We start from the raw sequence: 25,873 nt of genomic DNA, 5'->3' as shown, positions 1-25,873 counted from the left end.
CTTGTTTTCATGAAATGGTCTTTCCTTCCTCAACATTGACATTTTACTCATTCAGTAAGGAAACTGTAGCTTTGATTATTCTTCCAACTATGCAAAATATATTAAAATTCAAGTCCTACCTTATTGAAATTCATTGAAATATATCTGCATTTATCTCTATGTGTCTAAGAGAAACTACTGCTCTTTTACTTTAGTTTTGAGCAATACTAAAATAGAACAAAAAAAGAAGTCATAACTGTTTAAAATGATTTTTTATATAACTGATGTATATAAGATGGAGTTTTATAGTTTTTTTTTCACTTGAATAAAACAATATAGAGCAAATAATTCGCCTATAACACTTAGACCTTTGGTGTATCATGGTGCGTATTAACATGTGAAAACTAAATTGTTAAATTCAAGTTATGAAAATAAATACAAACGCACACAATCTCATATACATACACACATATAATATACATATAAATAAATAAATAAATAAATAAATATATATATATATATATATATATATATATATATATATATATATATATATATATATATATATATATATATATATATATATGTATATATATATATATATATATATATATGTGTGTGTGTGTGTGTGTGTGTGTGTGTGTGTGAGTGTGTATGACGGGATTATTGAACCAAATCTCCAGTATGGAATTAATGTGTGGATGTCAAATGCGAAAAAAAAAGGAAGGTGGATGCTGTAGAGTTAAATTGTTCAAGTTCTTTTCATGGCACGAGATGAAAAGAGTTGAAAGTGAGAGGAATAAGGGCATACACAGGAGTGTTAAAAGAAGCTTCTGAATAGTCTGGTTGATTACAGAGAATGGAAAGAGAATGTGGTGGCGCAGGGAAAAGGATAACTGAGAAACCAGAATGGAGTGACAAAGATATTAGAAACGAGGGGCCTTAATATTCAGGTAGCAAGATAACACATACTGGATATAAGCAGTTGTCTCAGTGCATACTGAGGTTGTTTGACGTGCTACTGATGAGCCTTCTGTGTAAAAGTGTGAAATTGCCAGTGATTTGGAAGTTTTCTGCGTAAATTGACTATATATAAATCTATAAATCATATATATTTATATATATATATAATATATATATATATACATATATACACACACACACACACACACACACACACATACATACATATATATATATATATATATATATATATATATATATATATATATATATATATATATATATATATATATATATATACATATATTATTTGAACATCCTTTGATTGCATTTAAGTATCAAATTTCTAGCTCGAACTCATGAAATTAGATTAAAATCTAGAGAAATAGTAAACTACACGCCAATCAGATATTTCCTGATTTAGCACGGCCAGGCTATATATGAAATTCTATCCTGAGCTGATGTGTAAATTCTTTACACATGACAGCTTGCGTTAATTATTCCAGTTCCTAATTCAAGGTACAACATTTACCATCTTTCTTTATTATTTCAGAGCTGAACAGAACATTTAGGTTGCTAAATAAAGCACGGAAATGTCAGTGCAAATGTCAGGAAGATCTTTGGTGGTGCTATTGTCAGAAGAAAAAATGAAAAAAAGTAAAACTGAACTTCCTTGGAATTTCTGGAACTAACGAAAGATTCCTAACTTTCCCTGAAATCGATAAATGATTTCCTTGTATAAAGTTATGACAGTAAACGAATGTCAGAAATTGTAACCAACAAGAGCGGACTAAAAATATCAAGCTTACATTTACGAATTTTACTCTGCTCTCTCTCTCTCTCTCTCTCTCTCTCTCTCTCTCTCTCTCTCTCTCTCTCTCTCTCTCTCTCTCTCTCTCTCTCATTTTTATAACCACTTTTGACAAATATGTAATATTTCCCGCATAACATTTTCTACTTCACTGCACTGACGAATTTTTTATGGGAAAAGTTTACCTAGAAGGTGTCCAGAATATCAACTTTATCAACGTAACGAAAATTGACTTTGAAGCCTTATTAGCACCAAGTTTTTATTTTGTACACCCCCAAGTAAACTTTTAGCTCTAAGTAACACCACCATCAACTTTACGATCAAAACTCTTGTTAAAAGGTTTTTGGATCATAAAGTTAAAAAAAAAAATATTAATTTATGACTTGAAATTGCTAGCAATTGCAATCCCTCACCTTTTAAAGCGTGTTTTTCTCCCTTTTTTCCAAAAATGTATAAATAATATAGTCATTATCGCCATTACTGAAAAAATATTAAGCTGCAGCAAGGATTAGAAGCAAGATTCTGACGGCGAGCAGCTAAGACATATAGCCTATAAATGAAAAATTCAGATAATGGGATTTCTGAAATGGAGATATTATAGAAAATAGCAACAGAACGAGTCTTATTTTATTATAAGGGATACACTCTCCTAAACAGATCAGAGAACCTGAAGATATCTGCAGTTCAGCTAAGCCTGAATCAGAGAGAGAAAGAGATATTCTCAGAAAATGGTCAATGAAACATGATAAGTATTTCTATTAATGGTCATATACAAACATACTTCAGAGTATTCCTCTATTCAGCGACTGGCGATTATTTTGAATTTCTTTGGTTACCCTATACCATAATGGATATCAATTCTACAAATAGAAAGTTCAATTGATTCAAACCTTCCGTTATTTATGGATTTGTTGTATTCCGATTCTCCATTTCTGATATTCTCTGATTAACTCCGCCTGTTTGTCTGTTCTCTCCGCCAGGAGAAAAAAAAAATATGCGGTTTCATCATCCAAATCTTCCATGCTGAGGCAAAAAAAGACCCAATTCTATTACCATCTCATATTTACCTCTGCGCCATTTACCATCTCTTTCCAGATTTCGTCTTCTGCGACGATGCAGAACCTGCAACGCCATCATTTCAAGATCCCTTTCCCTTCCATCACACAATTCTTGTCTTCATTTCCCCCCAGGCTCGGCAATAATGTCACGTTTGGTGCATCTGCGTTATTCGATTTACCTCTGCTATCGTTCGGTTGCTGTCCGGATGGAGGTTGGGAGACGAATGGGTCTTCCCTTCTTAAGACATTTGTGGTGCGGAGGATGACGTCGTTAGCATAGGATCCTTACAGACCATAGTATATGCAAACAATATCGTTCATATGATCATCCATGCATACTTGCTTACCCGCACGTGCGCACACCCACATACATACATACACATATATATGTATATATATATATGTATATATATCCATATATACATATATATATATATATATATATATATATATATATATATATATATATATATATATATATATATATATATATTATATATATATATATATATACTGTATCTATATATATACTTATATATTTATACATATACATACATATATATATATATATGTGTGTGTGTATATATATATATGTCTGTGTATATATATATATATATATATATATATATATATATATATATATATATATATATATATATATATATATATATATGTGTGTGTGTGTGTGTGTGTATATATATGTAGATATATATATACATATATATATATATATATATATATATATATATATATATATATATATATATAGAGAGAGAGAGAGAGAGAGAGAGAGAGAGAGAGAGAGAGAGAGAGAGAGAGAGAGAGAGAGAGAGAGAGAGAGAGATGTATAATTTATGCAAGATTCTCTTCATATACGATTGTTTAATTTTGTCTGTAATTATGCCTCATGACTGTTCGGCATGAAATAGGAGAGAGAGAGAGAGAGAGAGAGAGAGAGAGATAATTTTTGCAAGATTCTCTTCATATACGATTGTTTAATTTTGTCTGTAATTTATGCCTCATGACTGTTCGGCATAGAAAGAGAGAGAGAGAGAGAGAGAGAGAGAGAGAGAGAGAGAGAGAGAGAGAGAGAGAGATAATTTTTTGCAAAGATTCTCTTCATATACGATTGTTTAATTTTGTCTGTAATTATGCCTCATGGCTGGCATGAAATATATATATATATATATATATATATATATATATATATATATATATATATATATATATATATATATATATATATATATATATATATATATATATATAGAGAGAGAGAGAGAGAGAGAGAGAGAGAGAGAGAGAGAGAGAGATACCTTCTATTCCTCATTCTGAAACTTCTTCCCCGTAAAAGTGTTTAATGGCGTCTTCCTCTCCGTGGAAATTAAGAAAGTTTGCTGAAACGGAAAGGCGATAGGGCCACTGCCAAATTCAATTGGTTAGACAACCCAGTAATTTATTCCGTGGATGTATTTGCATCTAAGGGGAAAGAAGACTGGTCGTATTCTTGAAGGCGTGTAGGGGGTGGGTTTCTGAAATGAAAATTCACAAGGATAAATCTAATCGCTAAAATGCGAAAGCAATTCAGGATTTTGTAGAACGTATGAAAAAGAATTCACCCATACAATTCTTCAACAATTTGAAACTCACAGTTAATAGCAAATACCGAAAAACACACACTTAAATACACATGCACATAAACACATGACATATGTATAAATATATATATATATATATATATATATATATATATATATATATATATATATATATGACTATTTATCACATCACCGTGATTCATATACAATCAAAGCTACAAACGTCCTTTAATATCAATTCACTCTACCTCGGAAGTAATATATTTTCATATATGTTACCGAAGGAATTTTAGTTGATAATAAGTCCACCGTCCGTGGGATCGAACCAGCGACGGACGGGAATCAGGACTACAGTGACACACTAACCAGTCGGTACAGAGGTCTCTTGTGGCCGACTGGTTAGTGTGTCACTGTAATCCTGATAAATCCGTCGTCTGGTTCACGGGACGGTGGACTTTATTATGGCTTTATATAAAAAATATTACTTTAGTAAGAGTGAATGGATATTAAATACGTTTGTAGCTTTCTGATTATATATATATATATATATATATATATATATATATATATATATATATATATATATATATATATATATATATATATATATATATATATATACTGTGTATATACTGATGTTTGTGTAAGTGTGTGTGAGTGTGGGCGCGAGTCCGTAGGTATTTGTATATGTCTGTGTGCGTCACTGTGTATGTCTGCAGCTATAATGTGTGAAGATATTCTTATCACGGGCAAAAGGGATGAGAATTCCACTTAGTGCCACGAATATTCTAAACTTTTTTTTTTTTTGCTCAGAAAGCGCAATTTGTTTTAGCTTAAAAGAATAAAGCAGTTACAGTAACACCTAGGAAGCGTATATTTTGTGTGCCTCATATTCAATTCAGAAACATGTCGAAAAAAAAAATTCCTCTCTGACAATCGTGCTGAAAAAAAAGTCATTTAAATCTGGCTGGTGATTATCTATCCGAAAGACCAGTCCATTTCTGTTCCAAGGTAAAATTGATTTTCAATACAATTGAAAATTCGCTTCTATCTCAAGGTAAGATTATCTTTATCACATTGTATAGCCCACTTTATTCCAAGGTAAAATTTATGCCAGTTCCAAAGTAAAATTAATTTCCATTGCAATGTAAAATTAATTTCCCTTATAGGTAGAATTCATCTCAGCTGCTATGAAGAGTTCCTCTGCAATCCAAGGTAAAATTCATTACTATTCCAAGGTAAAATCAATTTCCATTTCTGTGTAAAATTCCATTTCCATTCCAAGGTAAACAAATGCATTAGAGCTGGTTACTCCATTCTGACAAGTCTTACGTGAAAGTTAAAAAGGAAGAAAGAAGAGGAAAAATGTTTACATTGTGGTAGAAGCAGACATGATTAGGGCTCAAAACAAATATTGTACTAGAAAAAAATCTTTATTCGATTTAATTCATTGAGATTATATCGGAGGCTATCGTGCGTTATCACTTCCCGTAAATACTTTGTAACGAAGGAATGATTAAGGTAAAAGCATCTATGTCAGAATAATCCAGAATAGTCTCACCAACAGGCAACAAAAATAACGGTATTTCGTCTTGTCACTTATTACGTCTTTGATACGCCTAAGCCGGAAATAATATGTTGAATAACGATGCAAGTTATCATCAGAAATTCAAAGAAATCAGATTAGATATTCAGGTTTGTCTGGTTTAACAACAGGAAGCCATACATGTGTCCTGAATTGCCACGCTTTCGCGATTCTTACAAAAAAGGAGGCAAAAGAACGGAAAAAATAAGAATTTAACACACCTTTTCTATCAGTGTTCACACAAATTCTTTTGTGCAATTCAGGGAACACGTTTTATTCCTAAACCAAATCGCGGTCTATTTCACTATTTCAAAGGTAACCAGTTCTAAACATTGCGTCTTCATAACATAGCTGTGACATCAATATTCCTGTAAATTCTCTTAAGTATTGATGTAATTACATTTACGTCAATGTTATGGTGTAATAAAATATGGAAGATTCTGCCTCTATACATTGCGAATTTGATGTAAAACTAAAGCCACAGTTTTGAAAAAATCCCCCCCCATAGTCCTAAAAGCTCATGGGAAAAAAAAACACATAAATGTGAATGGTACTATTGTAGTGGTGTTTACAATGCTGACTTTTCTCCTTCCAAAATGCTTGTTTAAGTGGTTTAGCTCCGTGTTGTTTTAGCCTTTTAAAGATGAGGAATTTTACAGCTATTCACAGGGCACGCTGATGCTACTGTTTTTACTCCATCAAACTTCATCCCAACACCAACTTCATGATGCTTGCAGCCACACAAACTTTTCAATTGACGTAACAAAAAAAACTCTGGCCTCCTTCTTCATCTCCGCTGTTTCTCCCTTTGGCACTTTCTTCCTGGGGCTTTTTCAGGGAAGCATAACTTGTATTCCCTTAACCCCCTTGTCCTTTTTTTCTTTTTTTCTTCTTCTGTCTGTCTTCTCTTTCTCCCCTCTCTTTCTTCTCCTTCTCATCCCACTCCCTTTTTCGTTTGCCTAACATGCTGTCATAACGTGTTGGTAGCTCGTGTAGCTCACAACTGGACGATCTGCGTTCGAATCTCGAACCGGGCGAGGAGGGACGAATGGTCGCGTTCCCTAAAATCCAGTGTGCTTCTGTTGACCTAAGCACCGAATTAGATACCTAGCTGCTTGTCGACTGCTGTGTGTCGTAGTTACGGTGTAGAGAAAGGGAGAGAAAAAAAAAAAACTAAACGTGAGTGTTCATTGCTCCGTCACTATTTACATTATCATAATATGAGGACCCCACTAATATATATAATCATGTGTACAAATTATATATTTCTATGAACTCTTTCATGTGTAACATCCCTTTCTCTATTTTGTTTTTACATGTTTTTTTTTTTATTCTTTTATGAAAAAAGGCAAATCTTTCATTCCTATTGACATATTAGTGTTTTTCATCCCACACGTTAAATGTTTAGTTTTGGACTACTGACCTAATTTGATATGAATTGGGGTTTCTTTCTTAGATTCTCTCTTTGATAAAGTACAGTGACATGTGTCAATCAGTTTTCCACGATAACAGCTTTTATAAATCTGATTTTCATTTTTATCCGGTCGAATTGATCTGGGAGATGGTGTACTTTCAACAGTCACGAATAATTGTAGTTAGATCTAGGGTACACTTACCGCCATTCATTATATGATTCAGGTTTTTCTATTAAAACCATAATCTCTGGCATTTCTTTATTTCTAAGCTAATTTAACAGTTCATTTTGACACTCGGGTAATGTTATGTTTGTAATGAATAAGCATAAAGTTGACAGCCTAGAGTCACAGATACACACACATACACATCCACACACACATATATATATGTATATATACATGTATATATATACATATATACATACATACATATATGTACAATCCACACACTTACACACATATATATATGTATGTATGCATATGTATATATATATATATATATATATATATATATATATATATATATATATATGCATATATATATATATATGTATATATATATATATATATATATATATATATATATATATATATATATATATATATATATATATATATATATATATATATATATATATATATATATATATATATATATATATATATATATATATATTCCATCGTCTCGTGTTCCCAACACTAAATTCATGGCCCATCCGATGAAATTCTGACACTAAATGCACACCGTCCAATATTCCGTGACGCATGAGACTATACTGACACTAGACGCTTATGTATCAAATACTTATTAATAAATCCTACACCGTTCAATATGCGTCTACGTTTAACGAACTGTTGCCTCAGTTAAATAGAGATGCTACTTCCCCGATGATCTTTCATGGGAAATAAATTTAACTGGTTGTCGACTAAATACAGAAATACGATCATTGCTTTAAAGCACGGAAGTTTTAGTGTTTTTTTTTGCGGTCTTCAAAACGTATACACACACACACACACACACACACACACATATATATATATATATATATATATATATATATATATATATATATATATATATATATATATATATGTGGTCTTCAAAACGTATACACACACACACACACATATATATATATATATATATATATATATATATATATATATATATATATATATCACATACTCCGTGACTTTTTAATTTTCACAGACGTTAAGCTACAAATGTCGTTTAGTATCTAATTCGGTCTACCTTGGCCCATATCACCGAAAATGAATTGTAACAGATAAACTCTTCGATACAGATAGGCGACTTTCAGTAACGGTAACCACCTGGCTGTCAAGAGAGGTCAATTATAATTCCCCTCCGGTGATATTCGCTGAGGAGAGCGAACTGGATATTAAACTATATCTGTGGCTTAATGTTTGTGGAATAAATGTACATACGTACATACATATATACATACATAGCTTGTATATCACTGTATCAGTGCGACCTGCACATGAGAATATCAGTTACAAACACCACCAATAGTAATGTCAAAAAAACTAATAATTTCTGCTAACTAGCGGACGTGATAGTTTTCTCCTAACAAATCATCCTTGTGAATAACGAAGATATCTAAAACTCGCGTGGTTCACTCACGAATGGACAAGTTGTCCTGTAAACGAGACCTAATGATTATTTGATATGAAATAGTTATTAACTTGTTCGCAATAAAACCTGGAGAATAAGCTTAAGTCAATATTGCATTATCATCTTCGTAAGTGGTCGCCTATTTGCCCTAAGTAAAATCTTGCATGACAGTCAAACCTTGACGCGTCAGTGGCACGAACCTCTCGACATCGGCCATCGAATCCTGAATAAATTAGTCGCCCCTTGAACGTGCCTAGAACGATTTGTCTCTATTATTCTCTAGAACACAAGCTTACAAATACTGTTGATTATATATCAGGCATTACAAAGATAATCGATTGAGGTTTTTTTCTTTCGTGCGTCTGTGCTGCATTCTACAAGGTCTTCCTTAACAAATGTCATTTATTCTTCAGAGGGTTTTATAGATTTCGTATCTAAAAAGGCTTTACGTTGACAATCGACCACCAATGAAGATAACAGCATTAAGTTAGCTTTCAAGCCCGTTTCTTTAAACGAATCATTTTTACTCTTTCAACGCAAATGTCATACGAAAAACCATTTAGTTTGGCGCTTATAAAAACTTTGTTACAAGGAAGGCGCTGTTTATTCCTATTGGTAATTTATAGGCGAGTTGTGAACTAATTAAATTCTGATTAAGATCAGTAGTAACTTCACGTGATAATTAAGCGATATAAGTCGGTAGAAGTCTCGATGATAACAAGGATTTTTCTGTATATTATAATGAATATATACATATATATGTGTGTGTGTATACAGTATGTAGATATAATATATATATATATATATATATATATATATATATATATATATATATATATATATATATATATATATATATATATATATACATAATATATATATATATATATATATATATATATATATATATATATATATATATATATATATATATATATATATATATATATATATATATATATATATATATATATATATATATATATATATATATATATATATATATATATATAAATACTAAAAAGGGGAGTGAAAGTAGGGACCATATAATTCTTAACCTATCAGAAAACGATTTTTTAAACATCAGTAATAAAACTGCGAGTATAACACAAAATATTAAACGGTACAAACCTGGCAATGAATTGTGCAGATGTAAGGAAATCGGTCACCGAGGTTTGACAAAAATAGTCACCTTTTCAACAAACATTTGCCATTATATCTCTTTTGTATTCCAAATTATGTAAGAATTAAGTCATGGGAAAACTAGATTCAATTATGAGTTCAGAACGTTAATTACGTAACCGTTTTAAAAAATTATACATGAAGTGAAATAAATATGAATGAAAAATAATAACTCAAGGAAATTAAAAAACACACAAAAATGAGATAAAATAGATGTCACTTACTAAGGCTACAAAGCATACTACGGATAAAATGATGACTACGAAAACGCTGACAGCGAAAAATTATTTATATGGCGGTCAAGACTTTGCTTTAATGATCCATTAAGAAGTATGTAGAGAAAGCGACCTAGTTGAGCGGTTAAGATTTTGCGGTAAGCGTTTTACGAAGAGCGACCCAAGATAGTGTAAAAAATTATGGCAATTTATGAATAGCGATGTGAATAACTTTTCATAATAGCCATAAAGTGTTGGTCATAAGCATTAAAAGGCACTTATTAAATATGTCAGATGCCAATCCACATACGGTTCAACTTGACAGATTACCTAGTTTTTAGTAAAAGAAAAAATGATAACCTAGTTTTGCTTCAAGTATGTTTTGGAATAATGCCTATATGATAAAATACAACGTGTATTCACAGTTTTTTCTTTGCCGAGTAATAATACTCCACAGGTAATGGAACCTACATTTATGCTTGCAGTTGTCCAGCCTTGTGCCATGTCCTTTTGCCACTTACCTCAGTGAAAATATGTCGTAGTTCAAAGCTCCTGAAGGCAGTGGCGTAACTAGTGCTAGTGACGGCCGGGGGGTCGGACTCTAAAAGTGCTGCCCCCTTACCGTGCTAAAAAGTACTAAGGTGGTGAAAATTAAACGCACATTTTAAGCCTTAAAATCTCAATCATTTATTTTATTTCATAAAGCTAAAACAAAAACAAAACAGCAGATTTACAACGGAACCCTACGAGCTTTGTTAGAAGCGAGTCCAGCTGATCAGTAATTTCATGTTCTGTTTCCAATACCGCGAGGTTTGACAATCTGAGCCGACTCATAGTTGATCTTAGATAGTTTTTTATTATTTTTAACCTGGAGAAGCTTCTCTCACAACTGGCAACACTTGTTCTGACGGTTAAGAACAACAGAAGAATTGATAAATCGCTGTTCAGTGTTCCGATCAGATAAATATGCTAGAAAATCTAGAATTATGCCTGAGTGGCCCACCCCAACCAGGACAGTGCCGGCCGGGGCGGACCGCCCCCACCCCCTCCTTAGTTACGCCACTGCCTGGATGATACATAACCCACCAAATGACTGGGACTTGACATGATACCCTTCTCTTATATTGCCGTTACTTAAATCCTCCTCGATCAAGCAATGGAAGAAGTAGGAGCAATGGGTTACACGACGCCGGAATGGTTCCGAGTAAAATCCTGCTGACTAATGAGCAATTTATCTGTTCTGCCTTGTAGAGCTTCCCCTCTCAATGTCTTCATGCTCAACTTAATTGAATCCGCCGAGAGGGATTATGGTTATATCTATTACGCTATATAATGGGACGGGAAGAAGCCCCCTGGGAGCAGTGAAATGGGCCATTACACTACAGATGATTAAAATGCTCTTTCCGGTATCAGTTGCTCTGATGATGGCTTGCTCAGATCAGTATTAAGTCTAGTAGACGATTCCTATTTGTGAGATGTGGTGTGAGTGCAGTAATTTCTTACTCCCTGAGAAGAATATTAAATGGATTGCTTGTGTACCTTTGGGAAAAATATTAATAGGAGTTTAATGGTACTAAATTCGTTGTTAATTATGTGATCTGTCACAGTCACACAGCAAAAGCACACACACATGTATGTATATATATATATATATATATATATATATATATATATATATATATATATATATATATATATATATATATATATATATGTATGTGTGTGTGTGTGTGTGTGTGTGTGTGTGTGTTATATGTGTATGAATATGATATATATATACACACACACACATATATGTGTGTGTGTGTGTGTGTACACATATATATATATATATATATATATATATATATATATATATATATATATATATATATTTAAGTAACGGCAATATAAGAGAGAGAGGTATCATGTCAAGCCCCAATTATTGGTAGGTTATGTATCGTCCAGGCAGTGGCGTAACTAGGAGGGGTGGTGGGGCGGTCTGCCCCGGGCTACACTGTCGGGGGGGGAGCCATCTTTTGACTAGTGTATATATATATATATATATATATATATGTTATAGTCAACACGCGTAATCAGTCATTACGCGTAATAATGAAATTTCAGTTATCACGCGTAATGTGTATTTAGGGACATTTGATTCCCCAGGAGCTATAGTACTAAACACGGCGAAATACATTTGACCCCCTAGGGACTATAGTAAACCCGGCGAAACAGTGTAGGTGACTGAAACTGTTTTCGCCGTGTTAATTTAATAGATCCTGGGGGATCAAATGTACTAAAAGTGCATTTACGCGTGATGACTGAAATTTCAGTCATTACGCGTGATGACTGTTTACGCCATGTTTACTGTAACATATATATATATATATATATGATATATATATATATATACGATGATTACGCATATATATATATATATATATATATATATATATATATATATATATATACATATAATATATATATATATATATATATATATATATATATATATATATATATATATATATATATATCATAAAATAAATTTCACTCGTAAGCCTCCTCATCATTCAATGCATTGCCGTATATAGATATAGGAAACCACCTTAGTGCTTCTTTTTATAAACAGAACAAAAAATACACCGAATTTAGTATTGTAGGTGGTTATTGTTGATCTGAGATAATATCCTGTTCCGTAGCATCTGCAGTTTCTAAAAACGAATGTTTTTTTTCTTGTCAGTCTCACTCTTAGTATTATCGATAACTCTTTTCATCTGGCTAACTGGAAACTCGCCTCTATTTACCGTTGTGTTTTCCTGACAGTGGTCAGGTTAAGTAAGATTTCAGAACATTATATCGCTATACCTAAAACACTGGACATACACTATACACTGAGCACAAAGGCTTCATTATAAAGAAATTAAATGCATACGCGTGGAATGAATCATTAAAATGGAGCCAGCAATAAGATCCCAAGAGAGACCCCTCGACGGAATTTCGAGCATAAATACCTAAAAAAAGATTGGGGGCTATTTAAACGAGGCAGCCTAACCTAAAAAGAGCATTTAAATGAAGCAGACCATGAATAGGCATGACATGAATTCATAGAAATTTAGAAGGGATGAGAAACAAATGCAAATCGCCTCGATTTCACAGTCAACATTAATGGAAATCAAGCCAGTGATTCTTAATTGCTTTTTTTTAATAGGCGAGTGATCCTGCCGATGCGTTATAAATAACAGCATGGCAAGGTATTAAAGTTAAAGCAAATGCATCTCGTGGCTCAGAAACGTAAACTATAGGGATAAATATAGCTTCAGCAAATTCGGAGACGACATACACACACACACACACACACGCACAGGTTATGTGCGTGAGCGGACAAGGTGACAAAGATAAAAAATGATTTTGGTTACCAGTTTGTACGTAACTTATAATAACGAAGTTCTGTCGTATTGTTTATAGTTTAGTCATAGCTGTCAAATAAAAACATAAAATATGTAAACACACACACACAAACACACACACACACACACACACATATATATATATATATATATATATATATATATATATATATATATATATATATATATATATATATATGTGTGTGTGTGTGTGTGTGTGTTTGTGTTTGTGTGCCAGTGTATGTTGTGCTGTGTGAATGAGTGCATATATGCCTTTTTGCTTATAAAGTGCATATATCCTTTTGTGCTTATAAGGTGTGTTATTTTTCTTTGTTTGTGAAGGACCATATATGCTTTAATGTTATACAAAGAAAAGTACACAATTTGAACCGGGCATCTCCGATTATGTAATGTAACCTTAGTTTCCGTAACACAAATACATCCTAATTGACAGATTGAGTGCAGATAAAAGGCCTTCAAAAACAAACCCATGAGGATGCTGATGACGATGATGATTTAGTGCCAAAAATTTCATGGTACACATGTGAAATCGGCCCATAAACATCCACAGTTTTAAGCATTTAATAATAGTTTTCTTCAATAAACTTACCTATACGAGTATATTTAATCATATTTTGATGCGCGTATCAGAAGGGCCCTAATAAACTATAGAATTGGAAGTTTATTATTTCAGGACGACCAAAATTATTATCTCAAAGAAAAATTGCATCTTCTCTCCCAGGTTAGCAACACCCGATAAAAATGACAAAGGAAAAGTTAACGATTTATGACGTTGGAACTTTGGTCGTTAATCAGCAGTGACCAGAATGTTTTCATGTAGACCAAAAAGTCTATGGGGGGAAAAGCAATCAACGGTGATTTATGAAAATACAGTGCTTTGTCTTATCCGTTTTCTGTGTTCATCATCCTTCGCCAATAAAAGAAGACAAATTTCGACTTTGTAAGAAGTTAGTTTTCCTTATAAACATTTTCAAATTTTGGTATAAAGAAGACAAATTTCGACTTTGTAAGAAGTTATTTTTCCTTATCAACATTTTCAAATTTTGGTATACTTGTGCATCGGGCACTTGGTTCTTTGTTTCTCTCATTACCAATTTCGCCCTAGCATTCACTTTTAAGTTTCTCCTATTAACTATTTATCCCAAAATATCTCCTTTTCTGCGGAAGCGGGATGTTTCTTTCAAAGAAATTATAAACGGTTACTAAAGGTCAGAATACAGTGTCTCAAATTCTCTAACAATAAGTATCATTAATGAATTGAAGAGTGGAAGGTAAGCTCCTTGATGTCAACAACAAACATGTTCCGAAACATCATGTCTTATTCAATTATTTTTTTTAATATTGTTCAATGCTATAAAAATCCAAAGGCTAAAGAACGTTTTCTTCTCACACAGTTCTGACTGATATTAATATAATGAAGTTGTTAAATTTACACTTTTCGATTAGAAGAATAAAGATAATTTCTGAGTTCGGTTTGTAATTTACTAAATGATAAGGCATTATCGTCAATCATCCTATGATTTTCCGTGAAAGTGAACATCAAACTAATTTGTTGTAAGTTATCACAAGCCTTTTTATTGCGATCGTTGACCTAAACTTGGCTGAACTACGACAGTTCTCAAAGTTAATCCTTCTTTGACAAATGTTTAATTCAAATGAATTAATTCATCGAAAATTTCCGAAACTCACGTCACATTAAAAACATCCATTCGGAAAAGGAAAAATCATGCCTGCTCAAAACCAGGTAAACGTAGAGCATTCGATATCAATAGTTGAAACTGCAAATATCAGTATAATTTGCTATTTAGTGTATTCACAACGACGTCATTTTCAGATTACTTTTTCTTCTTCTTTTATAAATTCCTGCTACTTTCTAATACGTTACTGTTTCCACAAATATGCTAAATTTAGTGGCTCTGCATTGCTTTACAAAATAAGTACTCGACTTAGAATCACTGTATGTTTTGGGTGGTCTGTATAAATCTCCGGAGATTTTAATCCGTATACGTTTAGGAATTAGACTGCGTTCCATATCTTCCGTTATTGTGCCTCTCAAAATCTAATGATAAGAGATGTTTTATGGGTGCATAATGATCAATCAGCAGTGGTATGGTCATGTGATGAGAAGGGATGAGACATATGCAAGGAGAAGAGTGATGCAGATGGAGGTGCCTGGTGGGAGAGCGAGAGGAAGACCGAAGCGAAGGTGGATGGAAGTAGTTAGAGAAGATCTGAGAGACAAACAATTGTCAGAGGACGATGTGTTCGACCGAGCCAGGTGGAGAAGGGAAGCTGTCAGAAACATCGACCCCACATAGAAGTGGGAAAAGATGCAGAGAAAATAGAAGAAGAAGAAGAAGAAGAAGAAGAAGAAGAAGAAGAAGAAGAAGAAGAAGAAGAAGAAGAAGAAGAAGAAGAATGATCAATTAGCAATAATTGGCTGACTCGCTTATGATGATGTTTCGGAAAGTACGTTGCACATCACATGCACACGGAAATGGCGGATTATTTGAGTTTTGTTAGTGTATGCAGGTGTTTTAGGAATCCCAAAATATATTCCTCTTTCAATGTGCCGTTAGGTGTTCGTAACTTCAGTCTTATTATCAATAATAACACTTCCCAGAATGCAAACCCATGATTTAAGTACGCCATAAAAGTTACATTGAAAATAGTGATTACTTCAAATTCGTTTCATGACGTAACTATATGAAGACGTCATTGCCCCGACGTAATACAAATTAAGAATGAAGGTTCCTTGCTGGGTAAATGATGAGCAATTAGCCATAACCGGGCATGTAACCAACTTACATATGGATGCGTTTGATCTACAGTTGGCGCATAAGAGCACTTTTATTTTTTCCACGCTTATATATATATATATATATATATATATATATATATATATATATATATATATATATATATATATATATGTGTGTGTGTGTGCATGGAAATGTGAAAATGCACTTATGCGCCAAAGGCAGATCAAACAGTCAAAGTCAGATAAAATATGGCATTCGCCTCTAGATGTAAACGTTGACTAAATGCCCTATGATTACTAATTACTCCAAGTTTGTATAATTAACTTACGAGGTGAAATTCGCAATTGCACATGCTATGCCTCACGGGTAAAGTGGAGTCTTTCCACGTAAGAAAGTTCTTTTTGCAAATGTAAAGCTTAGACTCACTAAAGTTTATAATTTTTCTTGTTTGTTGTTCATGTTTGATTTTTGTTTTATGTACTGTACCAAAAATGAGGTTATATAAACTATTATTTAAATGGATAGCCATAAATTATAAATTTATATGAATATTTTTATAAATTATAAATTCATAAAATATTCATATTTATATTAGGGCACGTAAAGTTAATCAAACTTTCGCATGCACTTTAAGTCATCATTGTAAATAATAGGAATATTTTTTCCTAGAATTCAATATAATTGCTTATGTACCTTATATCGGTAGATCTTACGCTTTATCCTAAGCTACTAATTACCTCGAAATTCGCATAAATAATATAAAGTTCAACTGCGCAGTAAACACAATCTACACTTATAGAGAAAATTGAAGGTTTTTTGAGTAAATTCCTTCTTTCTGGAAACGCGAGAAGCCCTATGTCCCATTTGGCTACAACTTCGTGTAATCATTTTGCTCTCCGTGCAGTATCGAAAACCAAGGTAAATTTTATAAGAAATATAGGAAAACATAAATACATATATTTTTTATGGAACTAAAACAAATATACAAATAAATTCGCCCAAATTAGCATCTCTGAACAGAGAGAGAGAGAGAGAGAGAGAGAGAGAGAGAGAGAGAGAGAGAGAGAGAGAACTTGCAACTTTAAATGTAAATTAAGCACGAAAGATTTAACGGAATGTAAACTCGAAGCTATTTATCTTGTTATCGGCAGTTAATTATCAAATAACCGCCAAGTTATCATTATTATAACCAAAGAGCATATGTAATTACTCTGGTCTTGGAAAGTGGTTTAAATAACGAATGACGAAGGCATGATTGTGCGACATATTTAAACATGGGTTGTGTTTCCCTTAGAGTTATTGCACACACTGTATGCATAGCACTCTACTTGCACCTCAAAATATGAATGAGAGGTTATTCAGCAGCAATTGCGCACAGTTAACTCATAGTGAACGTTTAGGTTAGCTAGTATGCGATACTAATTGCAGCTCAAAAACAAACAAGAGAGTGATCTTCCACAAAATTTATAGACGCAAAATAATATCAGCTCTAATATATTTCGTATTTCAAATCCGAGCTATTTCAAGCTTCATGTCAATTCAGAGAGCAACTTATGTTCTCAAAGAATAAAACATCATTTGCGACGAATTCTTTGGATATGATTACCTAATTCACCTAGGACGTGTGTTCATTGCAATATTCTGGTTACAGGGACTCTGAAAAGAGCATAAGTGTTAAAAAGAAATTGTATTAACCTCAATAAAGAACAAAAGTAATCATTATCTGGATAAAAAAAAAAATAGATTTGGTACTACAAAATTCTCTCTCGCGGGGAACTTGTGCATAATCAATAGACCGTAATCATCTGCTAAAATGCAAGACTTCAATGCTGTTCACAAAGATTCTTTATGGTCTTTTATGCCGAATTCCATTGCATCTTTCCATTCCTCCCTGTTTATTTGTTTATGACTGCTTGTTTGTTTGTGTAGACGTCAGCATATAACCCTTATTCCCTTTCATACTCCATGGGTGTGCCACTACGTTTTCTTTGTTTGATGTTTGATACAAATTGAAAGTGGAAAAACATGGCTCTGGACACTCACCACAAAAGAATAAATAAATAGATAAATACTAATGCTGACAAACATCCTAATTGTGAAGTTATTTCTTCAGGATGATATTTTTAAAAACTCTCTCTCTCTCTCTCTCTCTCTCTCTCTCTCTCTCTCTCTCTCTCTCTCTATATATATATATATATATATATATATATATATATATATATATATATATATATATATATATATATATAAATAATAAATAACTGTTCCAGTTGTGGAAAACATAGAACGTTTAAAAGATTCCCAAGTTAGATTAAAAACCTGCAACACTGAATAATAAAGAGACCAGGGATCTCTAAGCTCAGTCCAAAGAAGATTTTTTGATAACTGGTCTTTTGATCCTTTCTTCACAGAGTTATGAATTCACCACAAAGCCTGAATGTTGAAAGAGGCTCGGTATATAAGAGAATACATGCATAAAAGTTACGCATACGAAGAGACTCTACAAAAAATATTAAGCCTATTGTATTGTGAATCGCAATGTCAATGAAAAATCAAATCCAAATATATAAAGAAATTAAGAAACTCTTCTTTTTCGTTACACATTTATGAAATGGTCTTTCAAAGCAGTTTCTTGTGGCATTTCGTTACATATTGTGATTATTTAGGTTATGATATAATAATGTCCACTTTGTTTTTAGGCTAAATATGCTTTTTGAGGAATTAAGACTTTTATTAATTAGTTTAATATATCACAATTATCAATAAACGGTTTAATTTGTTCAGTTTTTAACAGTTAATAGAAAAATTCGCGATGTGTACCAAACATCACAATGGAAAAAACTTATACGCAAAGGTAAGGTAAAACACTCTCTCTCTCTCTCTCTCTCTCTCTCTCTCTCTCTCTCTCTCTTGATCATATCCATTTATTACCATAAAGATGTGACGGCACTGGCGGCTATTCTCCAGGAAAATTCTGTTTCGAGAATTATCTGGGAGAGAATATTAGCTTCACTGCGAAAGCTAGCATTCTCTCTCTCTCTCTCTCTCTCTCTCTCTCTCTCTCTCTCTCTCTCTCTCTCTCTCTTGATGATATCCATTTATCACCGTAAAGATGTGGCGACACTGGCGGCTGTTCTCCAGGAAAATTCTGTTGTGAGAATTATCTGGGAGAGAAGATTAACTTTATTGCGAAACCTCTCTCTCTCTCTCTCTCTCTCTCTCTCTCTCTCTCTCTCTCTCTCTCTCTCTTGATGATATCCATTTATCACCGTAAAGATATGACGACACGGGCGGCTATTCTCTAGGAAAATTCTGTTTCGAGAATTGTCTGGGAGAGAGAAGATTAGCTTTATTGCTCTCTCTCTCTCTCTCTCTCTCTCTCTCTCTCTCTCTCTCTCTCTCTCTCTCTCTCTCTCTCTCTCTCTTGATGATATCCATTTATCACCGTAAAGATATGACGACACGGGCGGCTATTCTCTAGGAAAATTCTGTTTCGAGAATTATCTGGGAGAGAGAAGATTAGCTTTATTGCGGAAGCTCTCTCTCTCTCTCTCTCTCTCTCTCTCTCTCTCTCTCTCTCTCTCTCTCTCTCTCTCTTGTGATGATATCCATTTATTACCGTAAAGATGTGACGACACTGGCGGCTATTCTCTAGGAAAATTCTGTTTCGAGAATTATCTGAGAGAGAGAATATTAGTTTTATTGCGGAAGCTCTCTCTCTCTCTCTCTCTCTCTCTCTCTCTCTCTCTCTCTCTCTCTCTCTCCAAAACTGTAGTCAAAATGTCAGCAATACAGATAACAATTTCCTTATGAAATTCTATTTCAGAAATAATCTAGCTTAAAAGATTAGCGTCATCCCCATACAAGGTTATTTTTTGTTCTACATTTTATCGTAATTCTATTGCCATTTCATTTCCTTTTCTCAGCATATATCACACTGTGCTCAGAGGCCTGAAAAGTACTCATATTTCTTAATACAAACCTCATAACAAAATTCGGTCTTTTTAGTTTTCTGTGAAAGAAAACTACCGTTCCGGCTTTGTCTGTCCGTCCGCATTTTATTCTGTCCGCGCTTTTTTCCGTCCGCACTTTTTCTGTCCGCCCTCAGATCTTAAAAACTACTGAGGCTAGAGGGCTGCAAATTGGTATGTTGATCATCCACCCTCTAATCTTCAAACGAACCAAAGTGCAGCCATGTAGCCTCAGTAGTTTTTATTTGATTTAAGGTTAAAGTTAGCCATGATCGTGCTTCTGGCAATGCTATAGGATAGGCTACCACCAGGCAATGGTTAAAGTTCCATGGGCCGCGACTCATTCAGCATTATACCGAGACCATCGAAAGATAGGTCTACTTTCGGTGGCCTTGATTAAACGCTGTAGGGGCTGTACAGAAAACTCGTTTTTTACTAGTTTTCTGGTGATGATCATATAGAATTCTTTACTCTCTATACGTCTGTATACATGTCTGTATAATCGAGTAAATAAACAGTGTTACGCATATGAAAACGTACTTAATATGCGCGATATTTAAATGTATTAAAAAACTAAATGAATAGCTTTTTACTGTTCATACATCCCGCGTCCCACTTATTGCCACGTTCGTTATAACTGATATCATTTCTCAGTTTATTAACCGTATTCTGGAAACCAAACAGCTAATCTTTCCCTGACGCCCATTTCCATTTGGAAATTATATAAAAGATCGTTTATTGTACACCGGTAATCTTATAAGCTTTACTGATGTATAGGTAAAATTTCTCATTATAAAAGTAAGTGATTTATGTCAACGGTAATTCTAAAATTCATCTCTTATTCTTTCCAGCTAGCATTAACCTAATTTCATTAACCTAATTTCATGTCAAAAAAATGAATAAAGAAAGCAGTGATGATCAGCTGCAAAATTTTTACGTCAGCAGAGGAAAATGCAAAAAAAAAATTGTCATTATTAAGTTCATCTTACGAATTTTAAACCATTGCTCATCGACTCGTTTTATATCTATCTATCTATCTATCTATCTGTCTATCTATCTATCTATCTATCTATGTATATATATATATGTATGTATGTATTTATATATATATGCATATATGATTACATATATATATATATATATATATATATATATATATATATATATATATATATATATATATATATATATATATATATATATATATATATATATATATAGAGAGAGAGATATATATATATATATATATATATATATATATATATATATATATATATATATATATATATATATATATATATATATTGCTTTCGGAATCAGGGATCATTGTGCATTAACGTCCACTCTCCTTAAATCAGTTTAATGAAGCGTAATGAATGAAGATATATTTTCACAAGAAAGTGAAAATTATGATGTTTTTGAAATATGTATTCATCATATTTTCCCAGCAAGACCAACATTCATTCTGTTTTCTTTATTAAGGAACCTGTCCAGGAAAATATGATGACATATTACGAGTCATTTTGTTTCGTGACACATGTTTTCCCTCTCTAAATGGAAAATGTTTTTGCCAGTGTAACTGAAAAGAGAGGTATAATATACAAACCTAGTTTTCACAGCAGGTGCCCAAATACAAGTGAATGGATCCTTTCTGATTAAATGTAGTCCATGTTTTCTTGCCTTACTTATTTTATCGACGTTTTTAAATGATGTTTAGAAAATTTGTAACTGTTACTGATTTTTCATTTGTAATCTTTTCGTTCTAAGGTGATAAGCCAAGTTTTTTCTGGTAATGAATAAATTGCGAAAAAACAATTAACCCTGAAAACAATCGCCAGAAAACACAGGCTTTTTACTCCAAGAACCTTTATGACATCCTTTCTTCTTTTTTTTTAACAAAACGAGCCTCCTACAGTCTCCCATTATCAAAAACTAACAAAATAAAAAGCCGTTCATAAGAAACGAACAAGACAAGGGAATCTAAGTGAATTAGGAAGCAAACACGAACAAAATATTTAGAAAAAAACAAAACTAGAGGCACTGTAAGGCCTTAATAGAAACATGCGCACAGGATTTGCTTTTCGTTCTTCCCAACAATTTCACTGGATCCTTTGTCTGAAAGACTTACTTTCGATATATATTTTCACACGTTCTGTTTCCACAAAGTTTTATATATACATTTATATATATATATATATATATATATATATATATATATATATATATATATATATATATATATATATATATATATATATATATATATATATATATGAAGTAATTCAGTGCTCAGGCTAACAGGAATTATCTATAATATACTTTTGCTGATTTTCCAACAGAAAAATTCTAAAGCTGCTTAACGAATTTTTCCATACTTAGATGATAATTTAAAGAATAATGATTAATACTTCGGCTTTTCCTGCAATGATCCACTTTTAGCTATCGACTCTCTTTCTCTCTCTCTCTCTCTCTCTCTCTCTCTCTCTCTCTCTCTCTCTCTCTCTCGTTTGTTTCTTCTTTGTCTTTCCTGTTATCAACTGACGATGTAATGGTCATCTTGCAGACAAAGTCTTCCTACCAAAATTTAGTTCAGATGAAATGTTATTTTAAATAACTGAACAGCCTAATGAAACATGCAAATGCATCGTAAAGTATGAATATCAGAAGCTCTTTTTCAGTTTCTCAACACGATTAACAATTCAGTATCGTTCATTCATTTCTATAAGCAATCGACTCGTAGTCACCTTTATGTATTTTTCTCATGCACTCTATTTTCATTTCCATGTAGTTGGAAGTGAGTTTGGACTTCTGGAAATGGTAAAGAATGCAACATCATTCATTAATTTCTACAAGCAATCAACTCGCAATCTTTATGTATTTTTCTCATGCGCACGATTTTCATTTTCATTCAGTTGGAAGTGAGTTTGTACATCTGGAAATGGTAAAGAAATAATGGAATTGTTGATCTTCGGTGTATGCTCTTAGCACTTGACGGAGTCAAGACTTTGAAACTTCTCTCTTTATTGGAGGGTGCTTTATTGCCTTTTCTTAATTAATATTCTTTCGTATCATCGTATCATTCATTGAAATAATGGTCACATTGGCCTTGCCGTAAAAATACGTCTATTATGACCCCCACTTTACACATCTTTCATTGTATAATCCAGTTAAATATTGGTCATATAATTCGGAGATATATTACTAAGTATTTTTCATCTTTTTTCAGTACTTGTAGCTTTATTCAATTTCTCTTCAAGCCATAAGCCATAGAATGAGCGGATAAATAGCAAAGGCATCAGGTAAAATTTGATAATCTGAAAATTACAGAAAAATGAAACGATCCCGTGACTAAGAACTAAAGCTGAATTAAATAGTATTATATCCAGCCGTAAATAATGCCGGGGCTTGTGATTAACAGTCACGAACTCATATTTTTGGGGTTTAAATCTCATGTGTTAAGTCGATTCCGGCTATTCCTAATAATCGTAATTAAGGTGATAAATCTAAGTATTAAATAAAAATACGCAGAAATTTTAAATTCGACAGGTGGGCGTCTCTTGTCGGAATAATGACCATAATTAAAGCTCAGAATGCTTATAATGTGAAAAAATAATAAATCTGTAAAAAATGAATAAAAATTGCCTTCTCGAAATAAAATATTTACAAAGAAAAATAAGTGGCAAGAAAGGAAAGGGGACAATGTTGATTTACTAAATTGTTGGTCTTTAAATCAAACTAGACTTTTGTTCATTTAATATGAAAGATCGTACGTAACGCATATCCTTAAATGGAGTCTGCATAATATTTCATTCCAGTGCATGAATGAGATTATACTTAGTAGTTTTTAATATTGTCCTTTATTTATTTTCTGTACATGCATAATAGTGTAAACTATACAAAACCACAGACTTATTACTTAGTAGTAACAAATCATAAAAAAAAAACAGTTAAGTCAATCTGTTAATAAAACCCACTTTACTTTACAATGCTCTTATGATAGTTTTCTAAGTCAGTATTCGAGCCTATTTCTCCTGAATATTACCCAAAGGCACGTCTATAATAAATGCCGCAAACTTACAACATCATATGTTAAGCTGTCATTAAACAACAAATAACAGAAGCAGAAAAAATATGAACATAGAGAAACACATACACGCACTCACACAGACACACACACACACACACACACACACACACATATATATATATATATATATATATATATATATATATATATATATATATATATATATATATATATATATATATATATATATATATATATATATATTTATGTATAGCAAATATTAGAAAACGTAAAGAAATTTAATGCAAAGAGTAAGCGCGTGTGTGAAGAAAGAGAGAAAGAGAGACAGACAGGCAGGCAGAGAGAGAGAGAGAGAGAGAGAGAGAGAGAGAGAGAGAGAGAGAGAGAGAGAGAGAGAGAGAGAGAGAGGGGAAAGAAAGAAAATTGAATTAAGAAATGCTTATCAGGTCCTCGGTTCCTCTCTCCTAAAGAAACCTTGTTAAGCTTCTCCTGATAAGGGTGACAGAGGAAGGCTCAAGGCTTAAGGGGTCAAACTTTGGAAATATATCACAAGCGATCAGTTTTTTTCATCGAGGCTGAAAAACTCCGGGAACCTTTTCTAAGATTAGGTGATATATGAGACACTCATCCGCTTTTAGATTTTCAAACTTCTATAATAACTGTCATATCATTTTTGCTTTCGGACGAATGGAAAGAGTGATAAGGGTAATATTATTTTGTCAAGAAATTTGTCTAGAATTTTACTATAAATCATATCAAATACCGTGTTTAATTTAGCGTTCTGACGAAAGTGAAAGATGACGAAAAAAGTATTTTATTCCTAATAATAAAAAATATGCTTAAGTATGTTTTATCTTTATTGCTCCTCCTCTGACATACAAACGCTATGTTATATGTATGTATCATATGGCCTTAATTCTTATAAAACATTGCGAGTAACTCTTCATCAATCATATTATGTATGTAATGTTTTTTTGTCTTATACTTCTTATTTCAAATTTTCGTATATATTGAAGAGTTAATTTCAATTAACAATGTACTTAATGCTATGCATATATTAAATGTAAAAACAGTCACAATTACCATGTTACCAATATTTTAAATAACGTTTACGAAATTCTAATAACTTTTCTTTCAAAATAATCACATTTTTTCAACACATGCCTTTACTCCATTATTTCATTTGTTAGGGTGGTTTTGAATAGAAAAGTCATTGTCTCAGTTTTCTTAGTTTATT

This window comes from Macrobrachium rosenbergii, chromosome 49, assembly GCF_040412425.1.
Source record: "Macrobrachium rosenbergii isolate ZJJX-2024 chromosome 49, ASM4041242v1, whole genome shotgun sequence".
Lineage (NCBI taxonomy): Eukaryota > Metazoa > Arthropoda > Malacostraca > Decapoda > Palaemonidae > Macrobrachium > Macrobrachium rosenbergii.
The sequence above is the reverse complement of the archived record's forward strand: the minus strand, read 5'-3'. Positions refer to the sequence as shown.